General features: G+C 37.4%; 1 protein-coding gene and 2 long non-coding RNA genes across 24 annotated transcripts in view; 2 read left to right on the forward strand and 1 right to left on the reverse strand.

The window, feature by feature from the left end:
* Nucleotides 1-27,952, forward strand: part of LOC138179868 (TWiK family of potassium channels protein 7) — a 322,181-nt gene that overhangs the window by 292,176 nt on the left and 2,053 nt on the right. The window lies entirely within an intron of this gene.
* Nucleotides 4,749-9,341, forward strand: LOC138179879 (uncharacterized). The gene is made up of 3 exons (XR_011173150.1): nucleotides 4,749-5,879; nucleotides 6,573-6,803; nucleotides 9,203-9,341. It is a non-coding gene; the product is annotated as an uncharacterized LOC138179879 (long non-coding RNA).
* On the reverse strand, nucleotides 13,708-14,477 carry LOC138179880 (uncharacterized). Its single transcript, XR_011173151.1, has 2 exons — nucleotides 13,871-14,477; nucleotides 13,708-13,818 (listed from the first exon to the last, which is right to left on the reverse strand). It is a non-coding gene; the product is annotated as an uncharacterized LOC138179880 (long non-coding RNA).

The raw sequence follows: 27,952 nt of genomic DNA on the forward strand, positions 1-27,952 counted from the left end.
CAAGATCGATACAAAATATTCTGACCGAATTGCAACTCAAGATCGACGTAACGATCATCCTTCGCAGTAGCATCGATTGTCTGCTCAAAGAAAATAGGTCACGAATCGGTACGATAACGAGCAACATTATTTATTTTCAAATGGAATACTCCGGCTAGCCAATAGTTTTCTGCTGGAAACATTGCTCTGGAAGCCCTAGTCGCAGATGGATGCTGCAAACATTCTACTGACATAACAATGCGTTTCTATCAGAAGCTACATGCGTGTAAATTCAAATTTCCTACGAGCAAAATACACGGCTACCAGGTGAAAACTATGTCCATGACAACAACAACAACAACAACAACAGCAATAACGTACGTGAGAATATCGTCAAAATATACATATGTGACGTAATAATATACCCGGAAGAGACAGAGTCGTGAATCAAATCCAGGATTAAAGCTCGACACAATACAACACAATGTTGCATTTTTGTATCGATAATTTCAATGTAGCGCAATCGCAGTCTACTTAAAAAAATACAAATGTAGCAAGAAGGAAAATGTTAGCTGAAGCTTAATGATCGACTTCTTCGCGTTTTAACCTGAATTTTCAAACGGACTTTTTTTGTACGCGTTCAACGTCTTCAATTAATTCTCCTCTATTCGTATCAATCGATTCGATAATACGAAAGAGATACTATAACCGCGTCGTAGAAACGATAACATTTCTCAAGACAATAATCGTAAGCTATGGGACCGGAATTTTTATCCTGACGATAAAGAAATGCGATCGTTGCATGAACAGAAAGAAATCTTTGAAAGATTCGCACAGCAATCCCAAGTCTGACAGGTTCGATTCTCCTTCCGTCGATCGACACGAGATAGCAAGCGGAAAGCAAAGTGTGAACGCATCGTATCACCTTTCGTCGTGTGGGTTGTAGGTGAAGGTTAGAATCTCGACGGCCGAGCCGAAGGGTGGAAGAGAAAGGACGATGTGTAACAAGACAATCCAATATCCTAGCACCAGAAACGCCTCCGGAACTGACAGCTCTACTAGCTAGATGGAGGTTTTACCCTGCCACTCTGTTAACACCGACGTTGTCCTTTGTCGTGTGTAAGCTTGCTCGAATCCTGATTAACAACCTGTCCTTGCTTACAAAATATCGGATCTGAATCGATAATAGCGATTTAAATTCTGTTGTCGTATAGCGACCGATAGAAAAGAAACCTATTTATATTTAACACGTCGACTGTCAAGTGAGTTTTATATATTTTGCCCTGAAAGTCGCGATAGTTTGGAATATAATAATAATGTTTAAGTTTTGCAAAATATTATTATTATATTTGATATACCTTTTCTCTTACGATCGTGTTATCCACGAATGTCGACAATATTTTAGCTTACAAACTTTATCTTATTTTAAAAATCTTAGTAAAATACCAAGGTCTACCGTAAATACTAATACAAATAATTTAATTTCAAAGTTTTCCCGTTTCTCGTAATATTGCTTGGAAATATGGTTGCTGGTATACGTGATTGGAACGAGATACGCAAACACGAAGGCAACGCTTCCACTTTTCTTCTCGCGTCATACCCCGGCAACCAGTTAACCGAGGAACGTACGTGAATTTTCATAAAAATTAATGTCAATCCACAGGGCTCGTTTTAGGAAAGCTCCGACGGGCTCCGTGGCCTCTTTCCATTCATGCCAACAGCCCACCTCGTAATCACGTAGAACGACCTAACCTGGGACGACCTGTACTAACGTTACTGCCTCTCCTCTTTTTATCCCGCGTCTGAAAAATCGAGAAATATTCATCCCGAATGTATTATATGTCTGGATGACGGGAGTAGCTAAAAATGTCTTGTTTCTTGAGCACTTTAAAAATTTTACTTCGATAAAAAAATCTGTTTTAGCTGATTTCACATTTTTTCATCGCGTTTCCCCATGGAATTCAGACTTTTGTTCGCTTAATTGTAAACACGATTTCATTGGTCGAAATACCATCAGATTTATACATTTACCATAAATTTCAATTTGTTCGAAAAAATGAAAAATAATTTTTATGAAAATCAAACACAGCGATAGACTAAAAATTTCAATATTCTGTTTTCTTTATTTTTTTACCTCGGAAGGTAAAAAATAATTTTAACGAACATCAAGCACAGTGATATACCAGAAATTTCAATATTATTTTTTAATTTATTTTAAAAAGTAAAAAATAATTTCAACGAAAGTCGACCGCACCGATATAATAAACTACTTATTTCTTTATACTGAATTTAGTTCGTACGATTTCGTATCGTTGCACCAGTTGTACATAAATTCAGAGAGACAAAACCCGGTCGAACGTGGACAGATGGAAAGCGGAGAGAGGAATCGCGCTAATAGAAATGAGGTGAAATTAATTTATCACGCTCTAACAAACTCTCGAATCAAATAATACGAAATAAGGATTATATAGGTATAGAGGAGTGGTGGTCAGAGAGGAAATTAATCCGGTAAATCAAAGTGAGAGTCAAAGAGCCACAGGCGTGACAGAAGTGGGCGAAGTTAGGGGCGAGAGGTAGATAGGGGTGAGGCAAGGAAAGACAAAGGATAGGAGTAGGTTGAGTAGAAGGGGTTATTGGTATTATAGGTCCCTTTAGTTCTCCATTACCGTGGCGTAAGGTTATAAAACTTATTGGATGATAAAACGAGGGCATACCTATTCTCGTTGAAAATGCATCTTCGGTGAGTCACCGTTTGTGTCCGTTTCCGCGGCAGTTGTATGGTACCGCGTACTCAGTATGTGTGCTGATAATATTGATTCCGTGACAGGTTACGTTCTGTATGATTTATCAGTTACGAGGTTGGATCATTCATCAATTCGCAATAGAAACTAAATTGTACGCGGTATTGTAATAATTATTCACGTATAAATAGATTAACAATCCTACCGTTCCATGATATTAACTCGTCGTACGAGAGAGATAGTAATCGAATAAAGAAGAAACACATTTTCGATTAAACTTCTAGAACTCTGTCTGAAACACTAGTGGGAAAAAGTTCTTCTACACGTTACAGTTTTCAAATTAAAAATCAATTTTGTATCGGAAATGAAATACTTATTGATGTACAAATATTAGGTTGTCTCGAAAGTTTTATAAGGGAATGAGAGAATAAGGGAGATACATGACATTTTTTGGTTTATATTATTTTATTTAATTATGTACGATCCATTTTATTCTATTACTACAAAGTGGGTCGTATAATAATTCAATGGAACAACCTGCCAGGTATGTAAATATGAAACCGGAATTTTTGTATAGAAAATACACGTTTATTGTATGAAAATGATCAAAAATATTTTATTCGAAGTATTGCCCATCGCTAGCTATACATTTTTCCCACCTGTCTGGCAATTGGTGGATGCCACGCCAAAAAAACTGTCGCTCTTTTGAGGCAAACCAGTCATCGAGCCATTTTCGTAAGAAGTGAAGTGCTGGTCAGAAAGTGCGTGTCCCATCGATGCAAATAAATAGTAATCGGACGGAGCCAAGTCTAGTGAGTAAGCCGCGTGCGAAAGTATTTCCCAACTGAACGCTTCGATCGTTTCCTTGACCGGTTTTGCTGTATGTGATGGTGCATTATCAGGAAGCAAAATTACTTTGTGTTGCCTTTTTTGATATTCTGGTCGTTTTTCACGCAAAGCTTGATTCAAATCGATCATTTGTTGTCGGTAGCGTTCAGTATTAACGGTTTCGCCAGGTTTTAACAGCTCGGTGGTCTTATTCGGTGATCTTCCACGTTCTTCGTTCCTCGCGTCAAAATTGCCACTTCTGAATTTTTTAAACCACTCAAAGCACCGTGATTTACCAAGAGCATGCTCACCGTAAGCTTCGACAAGCATTCGATGCGATTCTGCAGCAGTTTTCTTCAAATGGTAACAGAAAATCAATGCTGTCCGCAAATCGTAGTTTCCAGGCACAAAATTTGACATGTTCAACGCTACTACAAACTATGCTGTTGTATGAAACTTGTATTGTTCTGAGTCGAAAATGTTTGTGAGATGTCAACAAAGACTTTTGGCATCAATGACGCAGTTTAGTGATAACTACATTATCAGCTAGGGCCATCTATAGGCAAATTCCGGTTTCATATTTACAGACCTGGTAATAGATCAGCTGTTCTACCGTTACGCTATATTAATTCATCGTAGATGAAGAATGATACCAAATGTTGAAGAAGAAAAGTGCAGGTATTGATTTGAAATTAAGCTTCCAGATCTCTTGCTAAAATACTAAAGCTCACGAATTAGAATTTTTTCGTTGCATTCGCTCGCGTTAAAACCGAAATGTTAGACATCCGGCACCCAAACCGTTTCCTGTTGCATATTGTTAAAAGGGGCACGGTGACAGGTACAGTACATGGAACGTAAATAGCCGGACACAAATTCGAGACACTAAGAGGGGTTGGAAACATAGCAATGTAGGTCCGTGTTCTATGTTACTTGGACAGTACGACACGGTCTAGCTGCACAAGTTTTCTGCGAAGCGACAAACCTTGGTAGAAAAGCTACACGTACCAAAGCAACATCTAACTTTCCGGGGAATTTCTGTTCCCTTCTTTTTACAGACAGAATAACATTCACTTTTTTCGTATTAATTATAACCAATAATTAACTGTACGTTTTATCTATTTCCGGATCGCTGTATTCCTTTTCCTTTGCCATTGCATTTTCACTTGCAGGCAACTCGTAACAAATTGGAAGCTTTGCGACTCTCAACAAGCCGACTTTTCCCGGACTGAAATATCTAAAGCAAATAAATCATCGGCCGCTATTGTTCGAAAACTACCGGAACGCGCAACTCAAAATTCAAATCGACGACATTCGGCTACATACTAAGCGCAATTGATCGACGACACGCGCAACCCCCAGTGTCCAATTCCAATACATTTGACGTCGCGCGTGATTGTCTTTCCCTGGTGCAAACGTTCTCGTGAACCGAACGAACGAATGATCTTTGATCCGGCGTTCTTCGTTTCAAAAATAGCCCGATTTATCGGAGACAATTCGAAGACCGAGCGGAACATCGATAAATCTAGAAAGAAGGAAAACGGAAGCGATACGATCGAGGCGTCCATGGACGCCTTTCTCCCATTATTCGGACACGATGACGCTATAGAGACGGGAAAGAAACAGAGAAGAAGCAAGTAAAAGGAGAAGAGAGGAAGATTTGCCAGTTTTTGTATCCAGTTCGCGGGGTTAAAACCTATTTCCCGTGAATACGCGGAGTTTATTGACTGTCGCAAATCGCGTAGCTCAGCCCCTTGCTTGGCCCGTCGTGGTTATTGAGTTCGACCTGTTCTCGCCTATATACGTATACACACCGACGTCGATGTATACGTGTGTCTATAAGTAACGCACGTACGAGTCAGGCCCATAGCCGTGCGAGCATTACGACCACACGCTCAACTACTGACATTACGGTCACGTAGCAATATTCAAATAAACCGCGGTAGAAAGCAACGTGGCATAATAAGTTTCCCTCTCCGTCCATGCTATTCCATCCCCCTTCGTCTCTTTTTCGTACCCCTTCGCTCTCCTCGCCCCTTGCGAGAAAGAATAATCAAGCCAGGCTGTACGTCCGGACCGGTGAAGTTTCCGATGGAAAACGGAGAAATATTACGATCTTCGACGTGTGCAGGCGCTAGCTGTGGAAGCTTAAAGATTTTGGAAGGAAATTACTCGCAACTGATTTATAACACGGTACGCATTTTCACCCTGGGCAAGGCCATTATTGCAGTATGGAAATTGCTTAATGCAAGCGTTGTTCAATGAATCGCCAAACTGGAGGCCTGAATGGAAGACCATCTAATTGGTTTTATTAGAAGACGTTGATCGAACTAGGTAAATGATCTCTTGTCGATTATCAAAACTATATCGAAGAACGTTTCGCGTATCGAACGCGTTAGCATTTGCACGTAGTACCATCGCTCTATTTGTCGTTTTGTATAAGAGAGGGTGGTTTAAATGTCGGTTAAACGTTCGTGTTCCTTATTCTACGAAAATAGAGATCGTATAATATGAAGCATTTATCGAGATTCGAAAATACGTAGATAATTTCTAACTAACGATAAAATTTGTTCGTGCAATAGACTTTCAACTAAGAAATTTGTCTTTTTCTTTGTATCTTTCAACAATATCTGCTACAAGTAATACGAATGCTTGTGCAATTTCATAATTTGTATTCTTTTCTCTGTGAGAAGTTACGAGTGGTGCTTCATCAAGACGATTATTCTCTTTTCGTGACGCGTTAAATTTCTTGCCGTGTTATAAAAATGCATCGTTAGGAAGAAACTGTTTACGTATCTTTAAGCTACGGTGAACGGTTCATATTCTCGTAGAATAAGCAACACGACATTTAGATCATCGCCTCTTGCACAAAGCAACGAATACATATAATGGTACTGCACCAAATATAGTAATGGTGCTGTTTCAAAATATTAATGCGAGTAACTGTATCTGTACAGTCGGTCGTTCGATTTTTGTAAGAGCAATTAGAGTGGATAGAGATTATTTATTTGACGTTGTATTAACCAGGTATCCTTTGAAGGAAAAGCAGTATAACGATAGATGGTTGGTCGTTGTATGGATCGTACAGGCGCCGATAATTCTGTACGACTAGCGAGCGACGAGATAAAATGCGACAGTGCCTTGCCTCATGCAACGAATTAAATGGCAGGCCAGCCGCTTCGACGCAGATTGGAAAATTCGGAGCGCGGCGTGTACATTTCTCAGCCAATGTCAAATACACTGTCGGCATACGCGAAGGTAAACAAAAAAAATAGCGCGTGGGATCAAAACGAATTTCTGGTCCAGTCAAAATGATTTGAGCGAACGGTGTCGCTCTTGTCGTAACTCTATTTTCTTCTTTTTTCTTTTTACTTCCGACAGTTCTTTTCTTTTTTCCTCGACCCAGATCTTTCCATTGGTGGTCGCATTTAGTTCGAACACACTAACCTCGGATAATTTATTCATTGAACGTGACCAGTATTGTCGAAACATCAGTGGGCGCGTCATTTAACCGATTGCTAAATCGTGCTGTCGCGTCCGATCCAAAATAGAACTTGGAATAAAATCGAAAATAAAATTTTTAATCGCGGAAACCGGAAACCCTGCTGCTGCTACTACCGGAATTTAAATAACTTAATAACATTATACCATTTAGAGAACGTGGAGCCGCGAATTTTAAACAGATATATGTGTATCAGATCGTAAAATCTCTACTCGTAGCATAACGCATTGTGTTGAACAAAACGTTATCGAGAATGGTCGTTCTATGTACAGTTATTCAACTAGAATTAAATTACGAGCACGAGCAGTACGTGCGAAATCTTGTTTAAAATCTAGAAACTTAACAACCTTCTTGAATTAAATTTTGAGAAGTGATTAAATAAAATTAGTATATTAAAATTATCGTAAAAATTGACATCTTATCATGCATCGGATAGCTTCCACGAAATATAATTAAACGAATCTCGTATATACGTTTCCGTTCTCCTCTTATCGATAGATGACTGTCTTCAGATTTTGCTGCTGTGTGCCAGCACATCGAAACCATCCGTGTGACTCTCGCATGCTTCGCATCGCTAATTGGATAGCGTTCTTAATTAAATTCTGTCGATTCATCGAAAATACGCGTGGTTATCGACCCAATCGCGCCTGAATTTCGCATTCAGCGAATGATGCGTTTCACGATTTTCTAAAAGTTCTGACTATTCCCCATTTTTACATGGAATAGCCGCGACTAGTATAGGTGCCGTTAGTATCAAAGGCTATCGTGGCGTCAAATAAATCAGGGCTAGCCTTTTGTATTGTAAAAGAATTTACGTATGGTAAAGACAGACACTTCTGCGCTCTGTTCGAAAACTCTCTTTGATCTACGTATTCATTGGATCGCGTGCAATCGTATGAATTGATGAAAGGGGAGAAAAATTGAAAAACGAAATACGGCGTACAATGCAACGAAATACAATTAGAGAGGACCGGTTTTACGCTATTCGTAATAACGAACGTTTTATTCGTTCCTTTTTCCTGGATACGTTTCTCACGATTCAATTTGCGTTAGGGGTTTGTTGTTAGATTTTGACCAGGGATCCACAGGCTCATAGATCAATCTGCGGTCGAAATATCATCGAAGGTGGCAGAAACAATGATGGAAACGACAAAAATCGTTGGAAGAACGAATAAAAAATTATTGAGACGTATTGAAAGGCATCGCGATTTTTTAGAGTTGTATAAAATGTAGAAACTTCTTAATATTTTAAATGTAAAAGTTTTTAATATTTATATCCTAATAGCTCGTAATTTTTTAGATGAAATACTTTTAATCTGATATTTTAAATATACTGTATCGTGATCATCAATTGTATAACTCGTTCGTCTTGGTGCTCGAAGCGAACGCTCTAAGCTAAGAGAAGCCACTTTTACTTTGAAACTCGGTTGCATGATCGGTTTGATAACCAGCGCCGCTTACAGTCGTTATCTTCTGCTTGAAAACCTCTTTTGCAAAAAGAACTCAGACGAGATAGTCTTTAGCGAGCTTACGTTTTTACGACGCATGCGGGTAGAATACAGCTTACGCCTTTACGTATAATCCTCTGTTTAGCCGGAAGGAGATTCGCCTTGAATATCACAGCATCGTATAAAAGCAGACGTACTCTTCAGACTTAGCTTTGCAATCTCGTATCGTATATCGTGATGTAAAGACCAAAAGTTACTTTACATCCCCGAACATTACATGTACAATGCCGCATTGGTAATATTAATTTGCATCGGTTGTTGAATTTGTACTGCGTCTTGTTTCGATGATGCAATGGAGGGCAAAAGAAAGATTAGAAAAAAGTAGCTGTGATCGACGAAAAATATTAAATTATGAATAGGTGTAATGTAGATAACTGTTATCAACATGGTAAAACGTATCTAGTACAACAGAGTTGCTATTAATATAGCGTAGTTATTATAAAAAAAATGAATTTTAATATTCGTCCCTGATGAATAATTTTCCCTGAATCGTTTCAAAAATATATTCTCTCGGAAGTCTATTATAACGAGCATCTCAATTCCATTAGTAACATAAACATGTGTTGAAAAATTGATTATCACGTGTCACATAGATTATTAACTGCATACGCGTGTACGACGTAAAATATTTTTTTTTATCTTTTTAGATGGTTGTTTCTTGCTTTACGAGGAACTGGTAATGGGCAATATTTTCATAGCCACGTATTCACGTAATACAACTCATGCCATATTCCAATCGGAAAAAAGTCTACAAAAATTTCTGTCCAGCTTGCATTTCCTACAAAGCGTTGTGAAAAAGAAGCGAAAATATTTTCGATAGCGAAACTCGTTCGACGATAATGAACTTAATAATTCAATCGTATATTTGATGGGAACGATTTCTTCACGAGTAAGTAGCACTGAATATGAAGCGAATTAAATTACTAGAGGCTACCTTTCGATAAATTATCCTTTCGTACATAAATTAATAACTAAAATAACAAACAAGTTACAGGGGAAATAACAGTAGGATAACATAAAGTAGGATAAGATAAGTTAAGCTAGTTGTAACAAGTATCAGAGGAATAAGTGTTATAGTGTAAGAGAAAAATGGTATTGTTGTGCTGTGTAGAACCGAAAGACAAAATTTAAATAAAGTAATAATAAAAACTAACAGGTTACAAAAAAAATAAGAATGAAATACAACCATATCTATAAAGATCGGTACACTGCGGACTTTTACGCATTTATGCAAAATTTAGATGCAAAAATGTACAAGGTGTACAGATAATATACAAAAATATACGTATGAAATGTTAAGGTTGACTAATAGAGTGGATGAGTTTGTAATAGAAAAATATATTGAGATAAGTATAGGTATAAATACAGGTACAATGTATGCTGATACAGATCATCACTCTTACAGTGTTATAATACAATAGAATAAACTATGATAGAGAGCACGTTCATATGTTTATGTCAAAGGACATTACCAAAAAGTTAACCTTGTGGTCCTAGCTGAAGGCTACAAGAAACAGCAATAGAAATCTACTTATAGTTCTTTTGTTTCTAGACTTTGTAACCCAAAACATAATTTATATTCAAGGGCACAATAATATGGACCTCTCCATATTTTGAATATTTTTGTTTCTCTTCATAACAGCGGTCTCCAAGTCATGGATATACAAAAAGTAAAGATGTAGAGTTTTTCTTGAAGTAATTACTTCAACAAGAAATATCCAAAATACAGTATTTATTTCGATGAACGAATTTCTGTCAATGTATCGTTATTTAAATTCTATCGGTAAAATTATGAATTTGAATAAATATTCGTTATCTCTAATGATCTGTTTGAAATCGCGAAAAGCTGTAATTGACGGATAAAAAAAAGTTAATCGGACGGGGGACAGATACTTGTTCAAAGATAATTATAGATATCCGAGAGCTATGGAAAGAGCGGTTTGCTAAAAGCGTCCTACGCTTTTGATAACTGGAGTTTGAAGTTCAATAAAAGTGGTTCGCTGGACGATGTTTGTTCTCAACAAGTGCGACTATAGTTTGTCAGTTTTTCATATTTTCTTGTGGGACTGTGTTTCGATCTCTCCCTGGAGAGCGAAGGACGAGTAAACTTTCGGCAAAAAGAAAGAGGACAAGTAGTTGCTACCACGTGGTTAGACAGCGAGTTAAATAGAGAAAAGTTGGTTTTAGGAAAAGCCACCAAGATTCTCTGTATATTTGTATTATCTCTAGCTTGGCGACACTTTAACTAAGTTCTAGGTATTGATCAGCGTGTGCTTTACTTAGAAAATTATCTTGCCTTAGGTTTCGCAACTTCCCATTAAAATCTTCTGGAAACATGCGACTCAAAGACAACAGCTTTCAGAGACTTAAATTAACATGGCCAATGTTTAAAGTATATCAAGCGCAGAATGTCAAACAACAGCGACAAAGAAACGTTCCATTTTCTGTGATAAATAGATCGTGCGTATCTATGCAGATACAAATTTACTTACACACTATAAATATCATAATACTCTACGTTAGATATTTTATATATTTTGAATTATTCTACGCATTTTATGTATTATGTATCTCGCATAAATGCATAAAAATTCGCAGTCTGGCGATGAGGAATTAGTTAAGAATTACTCACCGTATGGTTTTACAGTATAAAGCGTGTTACAGCAGGGTTCGTGAACTATGAACTAGAAAAACATAAACGATCTGACAGGAACGATGATTTTTCTCAACATTTTTCGCAGTGTTTTAGATCTCTGCGCCAAACTGTTTTTTCCGTTGGGAGAAAATTTTTCCTGTTTTTTCGATCACAAATTTTCTCACAGCTGTTGTCAAAAAACAACTTGCAAATCGTCTACACAAACACAGTTTATTAATCTGCTTGCATAGCGTTTCAACTTACAAATTATGCGTTCCTGTGTACGAAAGCAATCTGTAACATGAAGTTTGCAGTTTTCGGAAAACATACAAGTATCAAACGACGTGATATCGCGTTTTTCTTTTTAAATCTTTCATCAAAGTTTCGCAGTTCAACCGCTGCAACGTAAATATCTTAAAACAAAAACACAAAATTAAGTAGAATAATAAGAAACAGTAACAAGCACGTGTATATTCTCTTTCGATTTTTCTGTTTCATACAAAATATCGTCAAGAAAAAATCACAACGAAAAGATCATTAGACACAAATTCTTCGCTGTTAGTGCAGATGATGTTTTCGCGAAAGTATTCGAGCACCTACCACAGAATTTCTTTATGAATCTATTATACGCATTATTTGAAATTTCGTTAACGCTCTAACGAGACAAGACTATCATGATTATAATAGTAAAATTCGAAGCTAATCCGAAAACGTGTACAAAATCTACAAAACATTTACTACAAACTTAGTGAAAAATTATTATACGATATGAACCTCAAACGTGTAATTAATGGTAAAAATGGTCTCACTAAATAATATACTAAATAATTAATACAGCGAATAATTGTTCGTTTAAATACTTTGACGATCTTTGCGAAGTGTATGTTCCCAATAAATATCTCGTAACTTCTACGTACATTTTCAAATCTGTTTAAAAATTTACCGATACAATCACGCTGAGATTTGAAAATATTTTGTCAGATATATACATAAGAAGCTTCCAGAGATATTCGAACACTTGCACGAGCTTCTATATATCAAAAGCGTCGACGTGCACATTAAAACGAATACCGTGGAAATATTACAGCTTGCAATTTATTCCGGGTAGGCGTTAGCTTCTAGAAAGGGACGACCCAATCACGAAATAATTAGGCACTAAAGCGGCTTGCCTATTACACGAAGGGTAATATAATTAATGCCGATATTATACCTCGCACCCGTTCACTCGCACCCCGGCAGGGTTCTCTCCTCATATTCCCGGGAGATCCTGAAAATAAAATCCCAGGGATCATCCGGCCAGCCTCGTATGTATACAGAGAGGACGCTTGGCCCAGCGGCAAGCTTTTGCTGGATTTACGAGTGGATATTATGCAGATGGTACTTGTGGTAAACGTACTGACAGTGTAGTACTGCACGGATGAAAAAACAAAACTAGGGCGAGAATTAATTGATTTGCTTGTACGCGGCGGTTCGTAAATTGATATCTTTTCTTCTTAAAAATATTATATATATGTTTGTGTGTGTGTATGTGTGTGTGTATGTGTGTGTGTGTATGTGTGTGTGTGTATCGACAGGTCGTATTTTGTTCGACGGAAAAAATCGGGAGAAATTGTTTGAGTTTACGAATCTTAAAATCGATAGCGGCTAGAGAAAAATGTTAATATTAGAAAATCATTTTTTCGATGCTTCTCGTATAATTTGGATTTGGATTATATCGAAAGATTAATTTTTCAGAGAAATATCTTGTCGAATAAGTTGTGGAAACATTTTAGGCAGAAACGTGAGGGAATTAATACGCCTTTTACATCCAACACGGTATAGAAACTGGACGCGTTAATTAGCCTGTGTAACGCGCCAATTTGTTTCAGTTTGCGCGACAAGTGAGCAAATTTTAATTATAAAGTAGACATTGTGTGGAAGAGTTTAATTGTTCTTTGGCTGGAAAAATTATCCAGTGGACTTCGTACCGTTTAGTTTCGCCACGTTTCGTTACACTAACGGCATCGTATTATCATAAATCCCATTTCCCCGCGTTAATTCAGTCCCTCGGGCGTGATATTCGGATGCAAACACACAAACCCGTCTAATTACAGAATGTATAGAAAAAAGGAACTTGTCGCGAAAATGAATTTTGTCCGCTTGAACCCAGCGATATTCAACGAACGATAGAAAATTCGGAGTTGTTTGACCACCTGTCCCGAGTACATTGCAAACACAAATACAAACCGGGTCGATTGCTTCTCACACAAAACAATTTGTCGGCAGACGAAAATCAAAAAATATTTTTTCTATTTTACTTTAGAGCACAAACACTGCTTGATTTAGAGGACAAATAACGTTCAACGATCCATTGATATTTTCTTTAAATCATTCCGATACATCGATAGGGCGTCATTTGTATTCGAAATGCGAGTTAAACTTAAAGTATCGTTCCTGTATTGAAATATCAAAATCCTACTACTGAATAACCGTATTGGAAAATTACAGAACGTTTACCACGAACTTGTTATGCTTCGGTTATTGCGAACTCTTTACATTCAGAATTTGAAAAAAGCGTTTCATTAAAAAGTAAACAACCAAAATACGTTTGCCAATTTGTTATCTCTCTCTCTCTCTCTCTCTCTCTCTCTCTCTCTCTCTCTCTCTCTCTCTCTCTCTCTCTCTCTCTCTCTCCTTTCACAAACCGCTACAGCTTTCTACGGATTTATGATTGTAATTCAGAGTAAAAAATTATTTTGGAACGCGTTTACCCATAGCATACAGATATATTCACGGTTGGCGTGGTAAACATTTTTACGTGTATACAAATGTAATACACTAGTAAATAATATAACATTCTAAACGCGTTTTCATAGTCTATCGAACAGTCGTCGTTAAACAAAAAAAGTAATCCATATAATCTAATTACGTTATTTGATTAAAATTATGATAGCCTATCGGTATTTTTAATCCTCTATTTACAGGTCATCGTCAAGCTGAAATTTATCGTATGTTGTTTAATTTAATTCTACCCTTAAATCAAACGCTAAAAGTAATATATTTAAAGGCGAAGTGATAATGGTATTTAAGAGTGATTTAATTTTAGTATACAAATCGGTGTTGGCCTCTGATATGGTGATCGTTAATTACACGCAGTATCGGATTAAATCTGCGACAAATTTGATTTCCCATCGAATTCGTTGGTTTTTAATACCTCATCCATTTATAAGCATCCATAGTGCAATATCAGTGGAGTTTTATTTCCACAAAAATACGGGAAAATCAATTTATTCTTCGATAAAAATCAAATATACATAAGGTACGGATAGAATAAAAATTCAGTGAAGAAAAAAGATATTTTAAATGTAATAGCTAGAAAATTACGAAAGAGTTTCGGTCCTTTCCAATCGGAGTAAATGTGTCATAGTAGAAATTTCTATAAAACAATTAATTTCATAAACTATGGCAGCTTACATCTGGCGAAAGAAAATAAATGATTGACGCTTCAAATAACAAATTCAAATTTCTGCAACGTCAGCTATTAATTCGTTGACAGTTAAAATTGATGAAATATTTTAACAACGAAACAAACAAAAAGGTCATAACGGGGGCAAAACTGTGCAATTACTTTCTCGTACGAGAACAAATAAAATAAATACTGTTTAAATGGAACCCGTTATGTGCCTATTAAAATACTTAACATATGTACGCTATTTTTAACAATGTAAAATTTCCTTTACAAAAAACATTTTTCTTCAAAATCATCTGATCCTTATTCGTAAGACAATACATTCTTTTTATATATATATATATTTTTTTTTCTAAGGGTCCTTACATCTCTTCTTGAATTCGTATAGAAAAATCAATAATCTAGCAGAGAATAATCAAGCACGAGGAGAACGCTACAAACGTTCGATTTGCAAGTATGCGATAACTGGAAATGCTTTCACGAGAGCTATTCAGAGGCATTCTTAGGCAATTCGGAACAGTAAATATCATATAGAGAACGGAACAGTTTCCAACGCAAGACGATTTCCGTGTTTTCTGCACGAATGCTTTCTGGCTGCTGTAATTTTGCAACAGCACGTTCCATGCCATAGATTATAAATGTATTTTCAGGAACGAGTCGGTGATTCCTTCTATGTACTGGCAACATTGTTTTTACGTTATGCCTTTAACCCTTGTACTTTGCAATCTCGTTCTTTTATGCAGCTTGCTCCACGGTTTTGATTGAGAGGGGTGTTTATTTTATACGTTTCAGTTGAACATGTTTCGCACGAGTAACAATTATTAACGAACGTACTACTCGATAAAACTTAACCCAGATCCATTTCTTCCAATAGCATGCGTTGTAACTACATTAAAAAAAAAAATAAAAATAAAAGGAAAAAATATATATTCGACAAAATGGCTTTGTGAGGAGGATTAATAATCCATTTATTTGAAAAATAATACTTGATTAAAATGTACAAATTCGCTGCCATGTCGGATATTATTTTCAATTAATATTTGTAATCATGTTATACAATATTTTCGTAAATAAATATTTTCTACGTGTTTATTTAGAAATATTTATGTGCTATACATTTATTTGTTACTAACGCTATTTTTATATTATTTTACCATGAAATTACTTCGACGTTATCACTTGTCAAAATAATTTCAACACAGATTATGAAATTCGATAGGTTGGCGCTAGGAGGTACGCTATAAATATTTAACGTTTGAAAATCAGCTGTATCCTTGCAATATCATTTTCACGACGGTGACTTATGTTACTTTAAAAAAAAATTGAAGTCTCTTTTTGTCTGTATACATGTACGCTGATATAGAATTTCATTGACCCAGCTGGAACAAAACCTAGTTCGCAACTCCGGTATAGTGCGCAGGCAGTAAATATACTTCGAGAGACAGTAACGATCGTTTGTCGGTTGCTGCGATTTCTAAGGCCATAAATATCGTCCTTGAACGTTTCCACGTCAGTAATCGTTGATCTGGATCGCACTAACCCTCCTCAATTTGTTCTTTAACGATCACCGTGGAAAAGTTATCACGGAAAGTAATTTGCCATTAGCGTCCTGCTCCAACTATACGTTACTAAAGTCTAAAACGAAACACACCGGTAAAGTAGTGCAACACGCTCGCAAAAGGGAACAACGACCAGTGAGTATCGTGCATGACAAATTTAATTATTTCGAAATAGCGAGATATAATATTTAATGCGTGACTGATGCATAATTTCGTACTCCTACCTCGAGGAATAATACCGTGTCGACGTTACTATTAATAATATCGACACATGACCGCCGCAGCTGCATTTGCAGCAGCTTCTGACGGAGACTAATGAACAGCAAGGGAAGAAGATGAACCGAGAGAGTTCCGAGAAGATCGATTTATTCTTATTACGAGGAGAACTTGTTTCGGTGTGGTGGACTACCGTTGGCTATGACATTCGGGTGTCGATCATTACTAAAAGCTACGAACATCTTCGTAAAGCTCAGTAGCAACTACAACGCTTATTTGATAGAAATACCAAGTAGAAATTATGAGAACGTATTGCCATTGAAATAATTTGTAAATTATAAGCTTGAGGAAAAACATGTAATTTGCGAAGAGCGAACGTTATTTGCTACTTCCAATATCTACTGAAATTTTGAAAAGTTTCCATTGCAAGGCAAGATCCGCTCGTTGCTGATAACGTAAAAGGAAAACGGTACCGGGATTTTCTCTTCTATTGAAAATGAAGCTGGTTAGAAAATGCCCGAAAATTGTAGATAATTACGTGGAACCTAGGTACAGAATGCGTGATATTTCATTCACTAAATAAATGTATATTTTTGTTGAGATATGTGTAATTTTCTGTGCTGGATTGAGTTAACTGCGTAGTAGAGATACTTGTATGTGAGTATCAGTGTGTGGAAGTATGTGTGTGTGCGAAGCGTCTCGAAAACAAAGGAATGTAAACTTAACAGTCGGTTAAGAGTCGGTGAAGAGTCGTGTATGGAAGAAAGTGCTGAGACGCGTGCAAGTACGTATCGATGAATATATAAGGAATCGTTCATGAAATAAATATATTACTAGTTTAATATTAATCTTCAGTATAAATTTAGTGTTCCTATAACATTATTTCGGCTCCAAAGATCCACAATTCTCAACAATTTTCAACCATTTTCACGCATAACGGTATGTATTCAAACTCTAGGAGTTTCCTTCGTAAAATCCTACGATCGTCGTATAACGTGAAATATTACGTGAAAATTCCTTCATTATAGCAAGGATCAACATTCGACAGAACCGTTTAATCGTAATGGAAGAAGATCAAGCCCGTTCTACGGCTTTTCTCGTACATACAAGTCGAGTAAATGGAAGGTGCGAAATATTGAGCTGCAAGTGATAATTCCCCCTCGCTGTTTAATTCCATCTAAGCCGGAATGAAGGTCGTTCGTATGAGAAAGTTTCAAGGGGAAGGTGTAGTAGAGTAGTTGCTGGAGGATAGTTTACACTGTCGACAGGCGACGCGATGGTGGTAAGAAAATGTCGTCTTGGGAAGGTGACAGATGAAAGGGTGCAAGAGGGAAGTATTAAGCAGAGACTTATTGTTCCAGTAATTAGTACCAATAGCAACCTCTCGGTGACACAAGGGAGAACGAAACGAAGTAGAGACTATCTCTAAGGTGTGGCTCGAGAAGAGCTCGAGAAGATTCCGTGTCGGTAAACATACAGACAGTAAATTTTTCTGAAATTCTACGAAATTTTCCTGCACTCTTCGAGATTCTCGCCGACATCCGGTGACGCTTCTTATTACATGGAGGAACGTGAAATTCATGGCTGTCGTTTAATTCCACGTGTTTTATTACATCGCTCGTACCATTCTATATTTCTCTTTCAATTGTTTTATCGCTTTTAATATCGAAACGCGATTGTTCTTTTCGAAACTATTGCCGGCAACACGCGTGCTGCCACGCGATGAATATAATTTTAAAATAACGTATTAACCCGACTCGTGTTCATTTTCCATCAGTATTGGAGCGCGTCTTCTCCGCGTATGGTAAACTCTCTCACATTCGCTTCATTCCCGGCGAGATTAATCGTTACAACTTTCTATAAGATCGATCTCGATAAACCGGCCCTTATTAAACCACATGTTAACTAATCTTGGACAAGATCCAAATTTATATGTAATAAACGATTCCTCTTCTCGCGAGTCCCGATATAGGTTGGAATATAACACGATATCTTTCGTGAAACTTTCTTGGTCACCGTCCAAATTTCCGCGACATACTCACGATGTCTCTAGAATTATTAACCTATTCGTATTTCACGGATGTAGATATCTTCTGTCTATCTTGCTGCACCCCACCGTACTCCCTCGAGAAGCCACGGATTACATAAATTTTATCCTCTCTTTCCTACCGTTTATATTCTTCCGCTTTTTACCAGCTCGCAGAATGTTGCAGACTCGTTTCTCGCCAGTCTATCTCCGATCTCGTCCGTATTTCGTAAAAAGTCGGCAATTTGCTTCGGCCCGTTCACTCGTAAAACGCTCGCTGCCGGTGTGAAAATCGCCACAATAACGGCAACCCCATAGCCGCTTGCGATGTATGTAGCTCCGAATAGCTTTCCACGTGATTTATACTCCGAACCTATCCCATCCTTATTCCCTTAGCTCGTTGTACTGTCGCGACTGTCGGCTTGCATTTACGTCAAATGAAAACGCCTTACGTGACGGAAGAGGAAACAATTAAAGACACATATGGTTTTCTTCTCTTTTCTAATTTTTCTTTTCTCTCTTTTCGATAGTATGTTGGAAGAATATTTTTATTATTTTATCTATATCTTAACCGAATTTTATGTTTCTATATCGTTACTGTCTAGAAATTCTACTTTATTCGAAGTCTTTGATTGGTCTTCGCTTAGTTCCGTAGCATACCGTTTCACCAGAATTTTGTTGCCAAAGCTTCTATAAGTAATTTTCTTAAGTCATAATTTCATCGATCTGAAAGCATACGAGCTAGGAAATACATCGAGGTATCGGACGAGTCCGGAATGATTTATATTTTAACCCTATCGTCGACTTTATCCTTCGCCGTGACACCTTCAACACGTTCAGCCGAAGGACGTGCGTTTCCACGAAGTATGTACGTCTTGGCTGTCTGGACGCGGCATAAGCCAACGTGCAAGATATATTTTATGGGGTAACATTTCCTTGACAGTGTCGGCGTGTAGAAGCAAAAGTATCTCATACATCAAGGCTGTGCATCATCTCAAACATTCTCTGTACTCCTTTCACATCTTTTCTATTTCATTTTATTCCTTGATTTTTATGGCTTTTTGTCTACTTCTTGAGTACTTCCATATTTTTCCTCTTTTCTTCTTTTTTTTCTTCTTGCGTTCCTTTCTTCTTCTTTTCTACGTTTTATCGTCGCCTTTTTCATCCTTTACGTTTTCTTCTTTTTTCTCAATTCTTCCTCATACGACGTTTCCCTCGCTCTTGCGTTCACAGGACCCTTTTCATTTTTCCTTTTCGTCTCTTTCAGTTTTATTCACTTTACCACTTACATTCACTTCCTATTTACTTTTTTACCTTCTGTTTTTATCCATTTCCTTTCCGCGCACTTTCTGCACGTATCTATTTACTTTAAAGACTCCAGCATCTAGTAGTTTCACAAACAGAAAATCCAACCTTGCGTATCGTGGCCCTCATTCAGCACGCATATTCCAGAGGCTAATCTTCTACACCGATTTACCGCGTTACAAAGGTAATATCACTTTTTTGTGGCAAGAATCTGACCTTTGGATTTCACTCTACGTTCCTTCTAACGTCCGAGAGCGTAACGTACTTTGCTTCTTGATTGCCCTGAATGGTAAAGTCAAGTCTCTGTCGAAAATGAACTCAACTCTCAAAGGAGAAAGTTTTAATTCGTTTGATCTTCCGTTTCTGAACGGTTAGTGCTCGTTAACATTAATCCAGCAAAAGGTATTAGTCGACCATGTAGCTTCTTTCAATTTTCTTGTAACAGACAAAAATGATGGAGAATATTTTCAGGAAGTAAAAGTGAAATCTTGATTGCGGTGTATAAAATAAAGCGAGGTGTATATGTACTTACATGAAGTACATAGCAACTTTAAAGAATAAATTTTATTAATTTAACCTAAGACTATAAACAGGTTTCCCTGGAGACCACATTTTAGAACTGTTCCAAGTCGTTGAATATTACATGTGTGCAACTAAAATTTATAACGGACATCCTGAGCAAATTGTAAAAGGTTATAATTAATTCCAGCTTGGTCTAAAAGTCCTTCATAAGACATTTAATCCTCGTCACAAAATCACTCTTTGACTTGCTTTCCCTTTAACCTGACAAGGTTTTACCCCGGCTGTACCTTCGCAACGAGATAACCGTATTTTGTAATATCAAACAATTTCTTTATTCTCCCCTTCTGTGTATCTTTTAACTCGAGAATGTTCCCTATCCTCCCAACAATTTCTAAAAAATTTAAATGAACGCGTTTTTAAACACACCGGGAATTTTACCGAGATATTAGGTTGTCCGAAAAGTGTCTTTCCTTTTACAGACACGTCTTTTACAACGACGCATCTTTATACAAACATGAAACCTAATCTTGTGATAGAACAAAATGGATCATACGTAATTCGATAAAATAATATAAAACGGGAAATGCTGTGCATCCATTATTTCCTTATAAAACGAAAGAAACTTTTCGGACGACCTAATAATGTCTGCAAAATATTGCATTCGCTCACTTTTCTCCGACGATCTTATGTAAACCACGATTGTGAAAATTTGTTAGTCCACGAAACTTACCTTACTTTACCTAACAGATTTAGTAACGCGGTCCACCGATGACCGCCGATGATCGCCGTGACAGTCGACGCGTTAATCGAAATATTCTAGAAATCGTTAGGAAGATAGTGAGCAGAATTAAAAAATTCCTTCGTAGTATAAAAAGCGGCTTGCTTCAGCGGGAAGAGCAATTTTACAAGATACGACCTAATACCGCCGTTACTAGCAAGCCGACAACCGATAGATGGTCAAGAAACTCTCACAGAGAGATACGAGCCGTACATTCTCTCATCCCCTCGCCCTGGTTGGTCGGATCAGGAAATCAATATAAATCACCTGTCCGCAAACAGCTCGACCAAAGTTGGCTCGGAATCGAAGCGCACACATCTTGAATCGCGCAGCAGCGGCTCACAGCTAAATAACATGCTCGCCAGCCGGCTGCTAGACGATACAGCAGCCGCTGTCCCAGATCGTAATATCGCTTTAATTATGTGCGCCGTATTTGCGCCAGGCCGCGTTATTAATTTCGGGTCCTCGCGTAGAGAGACTTAGCGTTACGACCTCGGGGGATACGTCGGGGATCCCGACGAACCTGTACCACGGAATGGCGTCGACAACCGGGACAAGGGGCGATCGGGGACAAGGGATAAACGAAAGGGGGTTGCTAGCTTCTCTCTCAGGATGCTAGTCGGTTGCGCACAACGCGCGATGCGTTCGCCTAACACGGCACACGGCTCATCCTCGAGATGTTATTGCACGACGAAAGCGGCACGTCCTGCTGTATGCAAATTATTTCGAGCGGTAAATTAAACAGCTGAAAACCGGCACGTAAATAAGTCGACTGCGTCAACGAAACTCGTTGGCTCTTTCTTGAGCGCACGCGTTACCTCGCCTCACTTCGCCACGACCACCAACATAAATCATCGCGTACGAGTGGATTCTGATTGCGAGAAACAGCGCGCTGATATTCCGGATGTATTCTCGGAAATGAGTTTTTCGGCCTGGTATTGTTTCGTCGACGAGCCAGCACCACGGGCTACCATCATCCGGAAGAAAAGCTCCACCATCGATATCAAACGCCAGTTTTATGGTCATTGCAAAGTCGCTCGTTTTCTTCTTCTTCATAGATTATTTACGTAGTCCAGTGAAGGTATAATTTAATCGTACGTATTCAAGAGATAAAACGAAAAGCTCGTGTGAAGTGATTAATAACAGTAAAATACACTACGCTTGCTTATTTCTTGAGAAGGTATGGTTGGATTGCTGTATTACGAACAAGTTAAATGGCAAAGATTTGGTCGCTTGTGATCGTCATATCTACGTGTAACAGAAAATTATTTACAAGGCGGTTTAACGGATTCTTGAAAATCGATATGCGATAACGAAACTGAAATTTGTAATTGCCAAGCTTTGTAAAATAATTTTGCTATTTAGCAAACTCTTCGGCTGCAGATTTCTTGATTTTCTAATTATAAGCTAGATAAAGAAGTACTTTTTAATGTGATAGGAAGATTGCCGGTATTGATACAGTCAGTGATGAATAAATTGAAAATATATGTACTAGTACTGGTACAATATATAGCAAAATGTATTATTGCCATGTTATTTAAAAAGTAGGTAGCTATGATTTATGATACGATGATTTCGTAATAGGATAGCAAGTGTTATTTCCAGTTAACAATTCCTCGTTAATTTGCTCATTTTGATAACATTCACCTAATGTTACTACAAATCGATCGTAATGCCAGGATTGATTGTTCTGCGGAAGATGCTTTTAATAACAAACTCTTATATTCCTCGCACGCAATCTACTTTCCCCACAGACCTATTCAACTCATTTAAACCCTGTAACAGTCCGTGCCGCCTAGAATTAGACTCCATCAATTAAAGCATTATTCTCCATGCGAAACTTTTCCTCCCTAGCGTAATCTCTTCTGCGTAAAACACGAAATGACTGCTATCCATTCTCCGAACGGCATTTCCACTTTCCGCGGTAACACGGTTCCACACATAGCTTCCTCTAATCCTAATTTATTCTCCTTTGCTCCAGTTATGAAACTTGTTGTAAAAAAGAAAAGGGCTGAGTTGGAAGATTTTCTCTTCTAATTGACGCATTAGATCGCCGCTTTGCTTTGTAGCAATCTTAGCTTTCAACTTTTTCTTCCAAGATCATTCTCAATCTCCGTTAACAGCGAAGACTGTCGTTAATTACAATCGCGCATTTGCAATTTTATTTAGAAACCAATTAGAGATGAATTTTTATCAATGTAACAAATGATTGTCTATTCTCTGATATTACATCGTTTTGATTGCGTATTGCGAAGTCAATAATTATGCTGGGAGATGAAGGTTTCGTTGCACGGAGCATTCCATAAACTATAAAAAAAGACGATAAAAAAGACCATAAAAAAACCTGAAAGGGTGAAAATTTGTCCAGAGCTCGAGACCTTTTTGCCAAAGCACGTCGCATATACAAGTTAAAGACGATACGTCGATAGTATCGTAAGCGAGTAAGCGAGACACGCGAATTATTATGCTTTGGCTGCTGATCGTACAGACGTAAATTAGTCAGAAGCCTAATCAATGACGTGTAGCCAACATTTATTATTTTTTACCGATGTAATTTCTGTTCGTTTTCCAGACAGTTTGGTCGGTCATCTCGCGGAAAATGCAGCCGCGGATTGCGGTCATCGTGCAAAATAAATAATCCCCGGAGTCTCTCTTCCGTTTCTCGTTCCGTTCCGCTTCGCGTGCTCCGTCTCTGTTACCTTTTTTATCGTGATACCGTCATCTCGTTACATCGTCCAGGTTTATCCTCCCTCTCTATATTCCACTTTTCCCTTTTATACGTTGCTGGATGTAATATGCTGTCGTTGAAAAGCGACGAATGAAAAGTTGTTTCCTCGTTTGCCGAGATTCTGGCGAGAAAAATACTTTGACAGCTATGGAAGAATAACAGCCTTTCGAAAGTAAAGGAACAATCGTCCATAGACTTGCGTTTCTAACCGGATAAACAGTCGACGTTGTTAGATATCGAGAATCCCGTGACAAGAGAATTTCACGCAATCCCACCTATTCACGGATGATACTTTTGAAATAAGAAAAAGAGAGAAACCGACGTTAATTTATTGGCGAACTGAAGGTGGCAATTAATAACACGAGATATTACCCTACGAACTCCAAAGCAAACTGCGACGAAGATTAAAGTTTAAAGACCTCGAAGATACTTTTTTTTACAGACAATTTATGCCATATTTATTTAGCCGATGATGGCGTTCACTCATGCACCTTATAGCCTGTCTCGTCACCTGGTAATTCAGGGTATTTTTCCCAGTAGCACAAACAGACGATCTTTACACGACGACGCTGATACGATTTTAATACGATTTCAGTAGAAATACCGGAGATTCATCGCACGAAGTAAAACATTTCGTTGTTTCTGTTATTTCGAGGAATAAATATGGTGCAACTTTTCGTAGGACGAAACAATTTGTAGATTAAAATTATAGTAGTCATTATGAGCAAATAGTAAGAAACTTTTTTATTGAAACTTAAACAAGTAATCGGAAAGCTAGCGTGGTAATACCATATAGACTAGCGTATTAAAACACAGCGTATCGTAATTTCAATGGAGATAAGGATCGATCATATTAATAACGTAATTCGCAATTATAGCGTTAGCAGCCAATTAACCTAATAGATCCTATTACGAGCAATTATGAGAATCCGCTCTATATTCGCTAATGGTACACAACCGTAAAATGATAAGTACGAAATCAACTATCCTGTAGAAAGAAAGTAAGAAAGACAGAACGATCGAGAATTTGTGGAAACAATTTTAAAATAAAAATTTCATTTGTCCATTTATGTGTGACATTTATTTTGCCCTACTTTCGTGTTAAGTTATTACAAGATACACGTTCCAAATGATTAAATCGAACGTATAATAAATACATGTGCGTAACGAAAGCTAAATGCTTCTGCAGCTCTTTTAAAATACATTAATAATATTTTGATTACAGCCGTAAATTAATATGGCATAAATGCTGAAGTATTCACACATGTTAAAACGAGGACACATCTAGCGACTAAATAGCAGCTATTTCACTCGACGTTGCATTTCGAAACGTTCCACTTGAAGTTCAATTAAAACGTTCATGCTCTCTTGAACTCGTGTCGAAACGAAACATTCAGGCAGCCATCATTACTATCGTATCACGATTTACGACGATGCTTTCGAGTTCTTCGAAGGAGTCATTAACGGATGAAAACTTTCGGTTGGCGTAACATTTACGAAAGGTGGCGAAACTTGCAGATCTATTTAGCGCGCATTACAGAGATGCAGCACAACGTCAGGAGCAGTAGTTGTTGCGAACTTTACTTCGCAACATCGTGTCATCCTGTTTTCCACAACGTTTCCGGAGTTTGATTATCGATACGTTGCACGCAACTTGGCGTAAGAACGTTTAATTGATTTCTCATCGTACGTTGTTACTGTCGACTAAATATCGTTGATCGTTAATTTGCAAATATGGAATAAAACTTGCGTATTAATTCACAACTCTTGCGTAGCGTCATTTACAGTCTGCACATTGTATTTAAAGATATATCTTGTACACGGATACACGTTAATTATCTCTCGTTAACGATATAATTTTAACGTTGTTAGTTGGAAAATTATATGACTCGTTCTCCCAATTTATATTTGTCTGTTAATATAAAACTGGCATGATGGTAAAAAATCACTTGCTATTTTCATTTGAAAACGCGCGATTCATTTTCGATAATCGAAGATTGAAGCAAAGTTGCTGAAAGTTCGAGAAACTAACACTTTCCCGATAATTACGGCATTTGTACTTAAAACTGAAAGCAGACGTTCGACTTATTGTTAACTAAGTAGAGTGTCTTGAACTTTCTGTGCTTTACGAGATCCTGCAGCATAGTGGTATCCAATCGGAGTATTTTCTTCTAACACCTTCGCATTTATAAAGGATCAAGATGCTTGTCAAAGCTGATTTATTCGGTGCATAAGTTTTACACAAAAAAAATCTTAAAACTTTGTTTTATTCCGTCTGTTAAAAAGGATCGATAACGATGACACAGATTTATAAGATGCAATGATATTGGATATTAAAAGAATTACTATAAAACCGAAAACTCTTATTGAGTTAGGATACCGTTGCATAAATAAAACGCTTTAACAAAACTTTTCAACAGTTTCATTTTTTCGACAATATTATAACAAACCTATTTATAATTTATTATCTGAGAAATCTTTGTTACTTCGAAATAGGTGAGAGTCTAACTAATTGTCAAACATAACGAAGTCATTGTAAACAAGTTTCTTGAACTTGGACTTGAATTTAAACGGACCAAACAGCTTGTCGAACTTGAACATGTTCACGCGAGTTTCTCGAGTCTCACTTCGTATCGTATCAAACAGAAACGAACCTGTCGCATTAACATTTAACTTCTTTTACCATAACAGATCTTAGTATCGTACAACGTGGACTTGGTATTTTATTACCAACTATGTTTATTTATTTGTGTATATCAAATATTCTTAAATTAATTTTAATTTATACATATGTATATATTTATTAGTTCTAATAGGGTGTTATTATTTAAAAAGAAAAGTATTTGTTTGCGATATGCATTTATCTGCTGGCGAATCGATAACTTTCGAAACTTATGCCAAGTTTTTCTACTAACACACTTGCGAAGTCTGTTGCGTGACTTTAATCAGAAAATCTGCATAAATATGCATAGCATCTCATATGTATTCAGCTCGCATTAAGAAAATCGGATATGAATATGCGTCGCTCGACGAACATTAAGTTTCTTCAACACCTCTGATTAACACGCGAACCCTTTCAATCTAACAATAATTACGGCATTAACATACGCGCCAAGGAAGAATAATTAAAGCGTTTCGACGCGTAAAAATAACGTAAAAATTGTATCGGAATTCCCACGACCAACATCGTACGTCGATTCGCATAAAGAAATTTCTCAAGATGCCTAAAATTTCCATTGTCTTCGTACTATTGAACGTCACAGATTGTTTTCAATATCTTTTCCGAACGATCCCACTGCGTTACCGGTTCCCGCACAGACGCAATATCGAATATTTTAATAAAAGATGGCCCTCCTTTTCCTACATTTTCGCGATTTGAATAGCGAGCACGTAACTCGCTCCGCTACTGCAAAGAAACTTCGAAACAGAGAAGAACTGACGATAGAATTCGTCGGTCAGACATAAACTTGGATATTAAACCTTAGCATTGTTTCTTTTTTATTTTTTTAATTCGCGTTCCGATTACTCGAACATCTCAATTTATACATCACATACAGTGGCTAGAAAAGATATTTATATTAATTAATTAGATCCAAGTACAGCAAGTTTCGTACAACTTGTACTTTCGTATTGGTATCTTTATATATTAGTACCTCCATATGAATACAAAAATTGAATTTTTATGGCTACGAAAATGAAATTAAAAATACGTCTCGTATATTCCGCACGTTCTCTTCGTTTTATCTCTAAATATTCTGTGATAATCTGGGATTTTACGTTTGATATCTTGATCGTTCCAAAGTAAATACCTAAATCAACGACAACACTATGATTAGCCAAACGATGAGTTCCAACGTCCGATCGATATCTCGAATCTAAGAAACATATCCAATATGAACGATGGACAGATTCGTTCCACCAACCGAATGCCCCGAGTCCATACTATTGCCACTAGACCAATAAAACTGGAGCTGACAATCTGGCGTGGTCTCTAACAAATGGTAACAGATAACAGGTACGAAAAGGGTCACACCATCGTGAATGATAAGGCGAAACGACAGTGACGAATAGGCTTTCGCGTAGTTTCGCGAGGTTTCTACGACTACAGTTCCATCGACGATGCACTCGAAGCCGCTATCATGCACGGTCCACAGCAATTCCAATAGGCGATCCATTATCT

Source organism: Bombus flavifrons, chromosome 5, assembly GCF_040668555.2.
Source record: "Bombus flavifrons isolate JBK064 chromosome 5, iyBomFlav1_principal, whole genome shotgun sequence".
NCBI classification, from domain to species: Eukaryota; Metazoa; Arthropoda; class Insecta; order Hymenoptera; family Apidae; genus Bombus; species Bombus flavifrons.